This window comes from Antedon bifida, chromosome 10 (assembly GCF_963402885.1).
Source record: "Antedon bifida chromosome 10, ecAntBifi1.1, whole genome shotgun sequence".
NCBI lineage: Eukaryota > Metazoa > Echinodermata > Crinoidea > Comatulida > Antedonidae > Antedon > Antedon bifida.
In genome coordinates this window covers 4,467,725-4,479,818 of record NC_136235.1, presented here as the reverse complement: position 1 = coordinate 4,479,818, position 12,094 = coordinate 4,467,725, and the positions used below count along the sequence as shown (strand labels likewise).

Sequence of the window (12,094 nt, the reverse complement as noted above, 5' to 3'; positions counted from 1 at the left end):
ACATATAAATTCTATTCTTAACCTTTCTCAGTAGCTTTAAATCAATTTTAATCATTCAACTTTGACAGAGACCTGTTTTGCAGCCACCTCAAATTCTCTTGAATCTATTGCTGTACATTCTTAAATTTTCCTACAACTTCTACTAAATCAATCTTTAATCATTTTAACACAAAGTAGGCACATAAATATTGAAATTACTAGTATTACAGCAGATCTATTGAATAAATGCTTGTATTCTTGTAAAGATAATTTACGGTCATTATATAGTGCCTGATCATACCTGTCAGCACATTCATCCATCATAGAAACAAATATCACTGTTTTATAACCTAGTATTGTAACCCAGTCATTTGAATGAAGGCATTATCCAATTCACACATATAAAAGTATACATGTGATTGTGAGGGTGGACAAGAATAGATGAGGATAAACTAGTTTACCGGTAATTTCTCATGGTTAAAATTATACCTTCATGTTTTCATTACAATATACTGTAATATGGTACTGTAAGTAGTCAACAAAATTGTAACCATAGTTACTTTTTGACCTTTGTTATGATATTACAAAGCAAAAATCTGTACAAGAGCCATTTAAAATATATGAACAGTTCTACAATAGGATGAATATAACTAGATACAATACAGTACAATGTAACTTATTATTTTATCAAGAGGCTTAATATAGCTGTAAAATTATTATTATTATAAATATTCTATGCAAATAATGATTAAATAATACAGTGTTTTCTTCTTTCAAAAAACCAAAACAAATGTAGTTATTATAATTACGGGTAATCATAATTACATAGTGAAGTCTGGTTTACAGTACCTGTACAACATTTGTTTCCACAAGGAAATAAAGTAAAGTTGAAAATGTTTCAACATTGGTTATATGCTACAACAATATCTTCTGATGCTTGGCAAGTAAAATTGAGGCGATATACAGTGGCACCGTCTATAAGGTGATTGCTCATCACAAGACAGTAGACTGCCAGGGTGTGAACCAATCCAATGTTAAGGTATATTTATCGTTTAATAGCTTATATTATAATTAGAACAGAAACTGCACTCAAATTTTCTAATTTTCCAGGAATATTTTTTTTCAAGAAGTAAACAATGCAAGAAGTATGCAAAACTTGAGGAAATAGCCAGGAACAGTAACTGCTTTGTTCTACAGTAATTTAGATCTGAACTAGGAGAAAAACAATTTAAATCTAATTCTGAGAGAAGTGCATGGACGGAGAATTGGATCCAGATGAGGGGGGGGGGGGGGGGGAGTGGTTGTTTTCTAGTCTAAATTGTCCTACTCTGTCTTTCATTTTAAACATCCATAGAACCCCAGAAACAGCATGGTACATGACATTTACAAATTAAGTAATGGAAAAAGTAAATAAGGATGATATTACTAATGAACTATGACATTTAACCTAGTGAAAAGAAACTGTACTGTTCAGTATTTAAGTTTAAAAATAGATTCATCTGTATTGAGGATACTCAATAAGCAGCACTAGTACACTTTTCATATCAATTGTGGCTATAAGCTTTACTACGAGATGAGACGCACCAAAAGTACACAATGATACGAGAGGAAAGGTATTTTGACATGAAAAGGTTATGGCCCAAAATAGTGACTTGGTGTACGACTGACTGGATACTACTAAGTGTTACTCATACCACAGTTATTATACCCATTTTATTGAACAAAATTAGGCCTATACTCATTCTTGCTTACAGTACTGCAAACATTTCATCATCTTTAAAAAACTTGATGAAAAATAATTTGCTAAAACCAAATTGATTCATGAATGAAGGTAGAAGAAAGAGTGAATTTTGCTCAATATCAAATCAGTAATTGAGAAGCCACTTGGTAGCAATCAGCGTGTTTTATTTAAATCATTTTACAAATACCAGATCTTAATACTAAGAGGTTATAAAAGACGGAAGGTGTTTAATTAGTCATTAGGATATCCTGTACTTCTGTGGTACAGCAACTAATCTGCAATGACGGCCAGAACAAGGGCACTAATACACTTGAAACATTATATAACTTCTTTGTAACATTTTTTTTTCTTTTAAGTTGTGTATTATTTTGATGTTCAAATGGTGGAAAGGCACAGTGGGTAGGCCTAGAATGATTTGGAAGTAGAATCTTTCCTTTGAGATACCTCTATTCATTATCAATCATATAACCTCTTGATTCTGTCAGAATCTTTATTTATTTATTCTTTCCTTAGCACTATTTTGTCCGTCAATTATCTTTATATCAGTTTCATCTAGCTAAGTCAATTTTTCAGAGTATATTCCTTATGGCCAGGAATCGATGTGATTATGTTTTCATGGTGCGCAATCAAACATTACGCGATCTATGCGCAATTTAACGAAATCACGTTTGTAATCATATCTTCACAAGCATGAATCACAATTAAACAAAATTTGGTACTCATAAATTTCAGGTCATATTTCATCATATGGCAATACAATTACGTGCGTAGCGCATATAATGCTTGCGTACGCGCATTTAAAATTTGCAAAATTTATTTTTGATGAAATTAGAGTACGCTTACAATTTTAAGCGTTTAAAAAATTGCTATGAGTGCGCAGATTTTTGCATGCGCACTGCACGTTAAACGTTAATGCGCACTCTTTTTGCCCGATTTCTGTTTTACAACCTTTCTTTAATAATATCATCATATTTGATTCACTTTTCAACTCGAAATTGCGTTATACGAGCACGTCAAAAGTGACAGGCTACGCACGTATAAGTTAACAAAATGGTGAAAATATGCTAAATTTTAAAATTAATATAGATCGTCAGAATGCTGGGCAACACCTATTTTTTATTTCATTTTCTTGAAGTGTATGTATCATATGTATGATTTATTATCAAATTAAGAGAACAAAAGTTGATTAAGTCATCATTAATTGCATTTTAAATTTTAAAAAATTAATTCCAACAATCAAACAAATTATGACATTTTCTTAGGCCAAAAAAAAAAACTTAACATTAACTTTCTTTCTTAAAATGTTCATATATTAAAGTTAAAAGTATATAGTTTGACATTGCATCATTTATCTTAATTTTTAAAGATGTCATGATAGTAAAAAATTATAATTCATTTGTGGTATGTAATAATCTATCTGCACCAAAGTGGTTACTGCATAGTAAATACACGGAGGAATCTTTCTACAACTTGTAGTCAGTTGTGTATGGCTCGGTGGTCTGTGCTCGTGTCAATGGCATTCAAGGTACCGAGATCGAGTCTCACCTTGGGAAACGAAATAAGATTTTTTTTTATTAACCGTATTGTTTGTTCAATTTTATTTCTTATAGATTATACACATGATTTATAATGAAATGAAATCTAGATAAAAAGTAACTTATGTCGTTATTATTATGTAACAAATGTGGTTTATGATAATATTATAAGCAGAGGGATCTTTGATCGGATTGTGATACCGGCTATTGTATTTGCGTAAACAAGATCCTATCATATGTTATAAATAATTAAAGATTCTGAGAAAATCAATCAATCAATATATCTTTTAAATCAATGCATATAACCTATATAATTCGTCATAGTGACGAATTAAATCTAGTTTGTTATTAAGTTTTAACACTGTCAACCTCAATTGAAGGACACCCCTACTTTTTCCCCGGTTGTGAAAAGAAACATTGGCGTTGGCATTGGCACCCGACCGGAACTGTGTCGGAACAGGTGTAAAAGACCCTTTAGTCCTGAATTTTCCCCTTAATAATGATAGAAGTTCTATATACATACTGTACGTCTAATGTTCATGTAGATATACTTTCTGGGCGTCCAAATTATTTGAACAGGTACTTAAGAATTGTCTTCCTATTAATCATGCGAGGGAGGACATACACGCACGATCGAGCATGGTTCTGATTTACAATTCGGTGAAGAAGGAGGTAGTTTAAAGTTACTTTTACATACTAAACACTAGGTTATTACATTAGACATCTCTCAACTTGAATATACAGGTAGGTACACAATAGTTCCTGTTCACACACACTTGAAACTAAATGCTAATCTCAAGGTGAAACAACACAACCTAGTTGTTCTATTTAATTCATTAAATCATATTTTCCTATCAAATTTCCTATTAAATTTTAATGCATAATATTATATTACTCATGAAAACTAATAAACTTTAGTCATTAAATTTTACTTTTATTAGCATATTTTGATTGTTTTGGGATCTCAATAATTAACAGTAATTTGCATATCTTATTACTCTCAATTGTTATGTAAATTGTAAATAAGATTTGACTAGTAAAAAAACTTTTTATTTATAAAATCTGTTAAAAACATCTCACTTGGATCATACAGTAGAATAATGTAGGCCTATGTATGTAAAAAATAATTTTGTTTCCACCTAGCTTTTAATTTAAATGTGGATAGTCTTTTAACCGTGTCTTATAGTGCTTCTTTGGTTTCATAGGGCCTGTTTCTGCTGTAAGTAACTGATTATTTTTTTAATTGATTATTTTTGGGCAGCAGAAACGGCGAAAAATGACATAACCGATTAAAAACATCCGAACGATGTTTTGCATGTCACTTTTTTAGGCCTGTCGTTGTCGAGAGGAATGCAAAAGCGAAACAAACTTGCTCGTCCGTATAACATCATTATTCTGTTGTATGTGGTAGTAGATTTTATTGGGTCATATGATTGGGTTACAAATAGTGAGTGAGTGCAGAATCTGTTTGGGCTTTAGCCTATTCTCATTCCTGGTTATTTTTACATTGATGACCGAATAAATATTATTATTATTATTATATAGCTTTTACGGAAGAGTTCAATTTTGAATCCTACATGTGAGAGTTAGAGTATAGCCAGCATAAGCAAAACAACTCAATCTTCCGTAATTTGAACTGTGTTATAGGTATGATAACGTGATTTTTAAAAAGCGATTACCAGATGACCAATTAACGTTGAAGTAACTTCCAATTGCAACGGGGACAATTTCGTGGTTTGTGGTACTCGTTTGCAGATTATTTTGATTTTTTTTAGCAGAAACAGACCCATAGTGTCAATTGCTGTTTAGTATGATATCGCGATATTTCATTTGTCAACTGTATGAGATTATGATCAAAACAAGAGCATAGTTTAACCTCCAATGCTATCTTTAACAGCTGTCACGAACAACTGCCATATTATATTATATAACTACGCACAGTAATTTGAATGTAAAAACACAACATATTTTGACATGGTTTCAGTAGTGAATACTTTACGATTATATTTAAAGTGAATTGATATGACAAATGACATTTATGTCTATTGTACAGCAATGTGCTTTGAATGCACATTTATGATGTGTAACTCTTTTAAATGAACGCACAAAAGTAAACACAAATTATGTTGATGTGTACGCTGTAACAAAAATGTGCGCTCAGGCAACTATTACACTAGCATAGAGTAAGTATTTTAGTTAGTTTAGATTTGTTTTTTTTAAACAAATAATAAATTGACTCAATAAATAATGCAAAAAGGCAATAGCAATGGAAGTGATGGATTCTACAGTGCGTCTGTATTGTATGTTTTTGTAAATGACTTTATTTGTTTTTAACTTATCATACATTTATGGACCATGGTTGTCTTTATGTACAATTCGGAAATATTATTTTGAATATTAGAATAATTTAAATTCATTCATTACTTCCTCAATAATTTTTCTTTGTTTTTAGATAAATTTTACATACTTGAAAATTGTAAACAACTTTTCATTTCAAGAGCAGTTAATTCTGTTCAGGCCTATGTATATTGCTTGCTCCTGACAAGATTGTGTTTGATATAAATATGCCGAATAAAAATTATTATTATTAAACATCATTCATGTTTAATATATAACAAACGTTTAGAAGCAACATGCTGAATATAATTTACAAAAACAAAGAAACAAAATGATAGTCCATTTATTGTATATTCATAAATGTTATAAGTAATTTATAAGACATACGTAGAGTAAGCTTAAAAATACAATACAGTAGTTAAAATAATGTTTTAATCGCAGTGGTGACATTCATTTTATACTTGAGTTCAAACTTACTTATTTACACTAGTTTGATCAGATAAAAATGTAAACTGCACATTGGAAAGTTCATGGCAATAAATTTAAAATGTATGTACTTACCCAGGGCATTTAATCAAGCGAGTTTTGGTGCTTAAAAAAGATTTTTATATAAAAACAAGTATCTTGAGTATGTCTGAGATGAAGGTATTCTAAATACCAAATGTTTTCATACTTCACAGCTCAGCTGTCCTAACTACAGTATAGTTACTACTACTACTACTATCTACTGTACATATGATCCCAAATTAAACAAAAAATACTGTACCTCTTGCTCTTTTCATACATCCTTTCATAATTAAATTTCATCCTTCTCTTTATGACATTGTATTTTCCTATCAAACTATTATAATTTGTATTATTGCAAACAGGTGTAAATATTAAAAATCAGATTGCATTTATCTCAGCATTGTACTGATAGATGTTTATGAGATAGGAACAGTTCTTTTTCATTGACTTAAATTCTACAGAGGAGCGACCACCTGTTTCAACAAATGCACAGTTAAGCCAGTTGACGTCGTCATCGTAACATTTTTATAGTACAATTCCTTTGATTATCAAACATGTTATATGTGTACTAGTTTTTACACTTTATCCTAGTATATTCACCTGTCCAAATTTATTCTATTTATACATTATTAGGATATTAATGTTGGTATTTTAAGTAACTGCAAAGATATTAATAGCAATTTAAAGGAAAAATAACTTACTGTAGCAGCAAACCTTCCATTAAAAAAAGTACTTTAAACCATAACAACTGCTACAGTATTTTGAAAATCAAAGTTATGCTTTACCATAGAGGAAATAAATGGTGTTAATAATATAATGTTTTACTGTCTTTTATTGAAATACAGTATTTATTAATTTATATTGTCTCAGTACCAATGTAAAAATAAATTCCATTAACACCATTGAAAGACCACTTGGTTACAAATTCAGTACAGGTGTGCAGAACCAAGGGGTATAGTGCTGCCAGGGAAGCATGCTCCACCTCTTTGACAACAGTGTAATTATGTACTACTTTTTGACTGATTAGTAATATTAAATGTTAAAAAATCATGGATCCACCCCTGATTTTATTTGCGAACGCATTGTGAGAATAGATTCTAAACCTATAGTGATAATGAGACAATGAGCTAATGCTTTGTAGAATCTATCCATCCACTTACGTTCAATTAGGTTTTAAAATGTTACCATGGTAATAGAGGCATTTATGCACTCAGGAAAAATCTTACGATATCCAAATCATTAAAAACCAAGCATTCTACAAACGTGTCTATGTAACGGTGGTTTTGTTTTCTTTCTTTATATATCTACATATTTATATATATATATATGTGTATTCGTTATATTTGTTCTGAACTATGGAGAATTTTTTTTTCCGAAATAAAAGATGAATGAATGAATGAATGAATTATATATTTAGGATATTTCAATGTCTAGAATGAGTACTGTAGCTACAATGAACAGCGTGCTACAGTATGCAAGTTATTAGGCCTTATTAATAAAATAGTGTTGTACAAGCATGTCCTATATTTATCCCACCCATTTGTTTTTCCCGTTTTCAATGTGTGACCTTCCTCATAGTATACTACTACTAGGCGGTAGACTGTGTATTTTAATGTGAAGTTTTAAGTTGGTATTTTTATTTCAAGCCTTTTCAAATCAAAAAGTTTTATTTATCTTTACGTTAAAGTCTAAATATGTTTACTATAATAGGCCTTCGTACAGTAGCCTTTGTACAGGTATTAAGTTTTGTGATATGTATTTGAAATTACTACAGTTGTTGCGATAAAAATTAACTTCTGGTATAGCAGGTACTGTACTGTATTTTGTATAATGCCCAACATAATTCGGTGTTCATCCAACTGTTTCGGAATCGTCCATTCTTAGCGAGGGTTGTCAACGTTATTAATATGAAATCATTACAATCAGTAATTACTATCAGTATCTGTAGCTAGCTACTAGGCCTACCTAGAGCCTAACCTAGTCTGGTACAACAACAAATAACTAATATCATCAAATCATCTCTACCTAATATAGGGCTAGGCATAGGGCCTAGGCCAATACTACATATAGGCCAAACACAGAAGGCCTCTTTTAGCTACTGTAGGTCTAGGCCTAGGTGGATAGCAGTAGGCTACCAAGCCTAAATATATAAATAAATCAAATTCAGTAACCATATTTTTAAACTAATTCTTTGCTTATGAACTAGGCCTATATGCTGCACAGCATGTAGAGCGTGGAGTCACTTCCAGTTAGAAAGCGCAAGAAAGTCGAGATATTCACGATTTTGTGCAAGACATCACAATATGAAACTATCGCCCGGTGAGATCAACAAACAACGAAAAAGTTACTTACACGGCACCGATAGGCCTATAAAAACAAGTTATCACTATCGAAAAATGTATTACATTTTATAAATCATAAATCTTACATCAATGTTTCGCAAAAATCCACATAGTAAAGACACCAGGCCTAGTTAACCAGGCCTAAAGTTGATCCAGAACAGTTTTACGACTAGGCCTAGGCTAGCCTAGTACTACTAGTAAACTGATGATAACATCCATACCATTTCTAAACAGGTTTGTTGTGTGAAACTCGGTCACTTACAGTGAAACTACAAAACAATTAGGCTGTACATACAATAATAAAATTAAAGACTTCATATTGAAAATGACTCCATTATTTCTTATTCAGATAACAAACAAACATGCCAATCCACAAAAACCTTCGGCTTCGGCGGCATAGCTAGCGCGCGACCGATACACAATGCGCCAAGCCATCGCTCTACGCGCTACTGTGATGCGTGGTGTATGTTATTTCGACAGGTACCATTTTGACAGTCGTTCGTAACCAGATTAGTTACCTTCGAATAGTAAAATATTGACGGTCCAGACCGAATATAGTGTCCATATTTATAGTATATACCAATAATTAACCTATCTACCGGATTTCGTAAAAAAACGCGAAACACGAAGATCTTCGTGTTTGGCAGTCAAGCGTTGTGTTTCCAAACACGAAGATCTTCGTGTTTGGCAGTCAAAGTGTTAATAGATGGACTAGAAGTATTATGAATATGTTAATGTTCATTAATACCCCTTTTACACCGCCGAGCTTATAACAAACCCGGGTCGTGTCCGGATAAATTTCCATTTCACACCTGATTCATTAACCCGGGAATGACACGGGTTTCGTGTATTTACACTGCAAAATACCAACCCGTGTAAATGTTCTAGATCATTCGAAATATCGCCCTCTCACGCACGAAGAGAGACCATAGTAACGGTCTGCTCATTATACCTCCTACAATTTTGTTTTATGGCAATACACACAAGAATTGAGTCTACTCGTGAAGAATAATATATTGAAATAAAAATGAATAATAAATAACCATAAGTTGTATTTAATAAATAAGCGAATAAACAAAATAAATCTTATCTTAATTCTATGTAAATTAAATACTATAGTGAGCGAGGATAGTAAACAAACGGGTAAAGATACGCTGAGCGTTTTACACCGCAAACACGGGTTCATCCCGGGTTGACTTGACGCTGAATACATTTCGCATCACTTACCCGGGTGGTTCAGCGACCCGGGTAACTTTTTACGTCGTTTACACCGGCCTACATTTCCGCATTTTTGCGTCCCGGGTACGACTCGGGTTATACAATTCCGGATCTACTCCGCATTTTTACTGGCGGTGTAAAAGGGGTATCATATACTTATAGGCTATATGCAATACATAATGTTTTTAAATACAATTTTACAAAATACCTGATACACACCTCCAACAAGAGAAGCGGGAAATCGAAACGGCATGCGCTATGGTAAAGAAAGGCTTTTTCAAAGCTCCTGTAAGGCTTGTCCTGATTAGACCACATAATTAAATGGGCTGTGCTGGTTACAACTTTTGTCCAATCAAATTTATTCTTATATAGATAGACAGCAAATTGAATGCCGAATCGATTGATAATTAATATAATGAGATTACTTTTATTCTGAGGGCGCTACAGATCTGTGAAGTAGAAAGTGCCTCCAATATTAAGTAAACAACAGAAATTCACGCCGAGTACAGTGTATATTTTGCCTTCTGCTGATGGTTCAAACCGTTTACAATACAGTAATTATAATTGGTGCCATCTAATTAATAGATAGGCCTAGGTTTTATCAAATCAAACATTTTAGTAGGTTATATAACTTTATTGGATAACTATAAGAATTTCTAGTAGAGCAGAAAAACACCTGAAAAACAGCCATTTTTATCATTTTGCGTAATCAAGAGTGGCGCGTCCCCGTTTATGTGACTCAAAACAAATCGTATTGCTCCTAGCTCGGCTAGGCAGTATATATAGGCCTAGGTAGGTCTAGGCCAGGCCTTGTCTAGCCTGGCGGCTCTGGTTGGGTCTACCCTACGAACCTAGAATAGGCCTAGGTAGCCAAGCGGGATAGGCTAGGCCTAGCCCTCTTACTCTAGCTAGGAGCCCTGGCCTAGCCTACTAGGCTAGGCCTAGAGCTAGGCCTAGGCCCTAGCCTAACGGATTACTTACTCACCAAAAAGTATTTATAATTAGCAATGAACGAAACACACATGTTCTTTTCTTCACCAGCTTTGTATGCGTGTTTATTAATTTAAAACCAGTAAATAAAACAGTTATAGAACTTTGACACTTGTTGTATGATCGATGATTCGGATCATGTCGGGAGAGAAAGCGTTCCTCGCAACAATCAACAAGTTCTTCTCTCGGATGGATCGCGACGATCGATATCGTCTGCTTTTTTTCAACCATCGGCGAAAAACAAAGAGAGGGCGCTAAACATGAAATTTACGAGATCGAATCAGAGAGTTGTATTAACAAAGATAGTGTTCGGTATCTTTGGTTGTAATAAGTAAGCCTTCGGCTGTATAATATCATTGATTGGATCGAACAGGCGGTGGGTCACAGAAAAAACAAGCACGAATGTGCGATACTCGGGGTACAGCAAAAGAACCTGTAATGACGTCATAAGACCGGATGTAATGTCACATACACATCAATAACCTCGCTACGAAATACGGCTATACGGTACCATCTTCGAGACGTGATATGGCTGCGCGCATCTGGTTTGAAATTAAAAAATCCGGCTCCATAGCTTTGAGGACATGTCCCTGTAGTATATTCATGCCAAATCCCAGCTCAATACTAGGCCTAGGCCTACAACGAATAAGGGAGGAGTAGTACTTTATAAATCGCACTTTTTACTCAATAGTGTCCGGATGGAAGAAGAAGAGGAAAAGATGAGAGAGTCCTAGACTCAGGTACCTCGAGTAATAAAACGAGATATACTCTATATCATATTACATATACAGTATATTTCACCATAAAGTTTAAGAAACCGGGGACCTTCTGCGTGTTAAGCAGACTTGATAACCACTACACTACGAAACCTCTTACACCAAAAATGTGGGTTACACACAGTTTTTTAATTCATTTAAATTACAAATAAATATGGTAATAAGCACAAAGCAAAATAAACATGTGTAAAGGATAATTACCGATTACACAAAATAAGTATTTAAAAAAATAATAAAAATAAGATATACTAAAGAGATTGCTAGTCTCTTGGTTTAGTTACTTAACTACGATAAAAGACTACAACGTAAAGTACTCACCATTATAATAGTCTTTGACTTTATGATAACAATAAGTGAGTAGTAATAATATAGGTTTGGTTTCCGTCGTCGACTTCTCAAGTGTCCCCAACGTACTTGACGTTCCAAGGTGTATACGCACGGCGGAGCGCGTCCAGGTGTTTAGAACGACGCGCTCCGCTTAAGCATCTGTGTAGCGGCACTACAATACTGTATATCATATTGCGTATACAGTACTGTTCACCATAAAGTTTAAAAAAAAAAGGTTTCGCCCGGAAAGACAACAAAATGTGTATTTATTGGTGTAGGTCATGAGTGGTGTAGTAGGTCATGAGTGGTTTATGACACTTTTACAAAAAATTTAAGGCATTT

At 33.3% G+C, this 12,094-nt stretch overlaps 1 protein-coding gene across 2 annotated transcripts in view; it reads right to left on the bottom strand.

Annotated features, from left to right (window-relative positions):
• Positions 1-10,816, bottom strand: part of LOC144854198 (sodium/potassium/calcium exchanger Nckx30C-like) — a 39,372-nt gene extending 28,556 nt beyond the window's left edge. The window contains exon 1 of one of the 2 annotated variants that reach the window (XM_078712112.1): positions 10,645-10,816. The gene's annotated coding sequence lies outside the window, so the exon portion shown is untranslated. The remainder of the gene's footprint in view (positions 1-10,644) is intronic. The other variant, XM_078712113.1, reaches the window with a different exon arrangement.
• Positions 10,817-12,094: the final 1,278 nt, after the last annotated feature.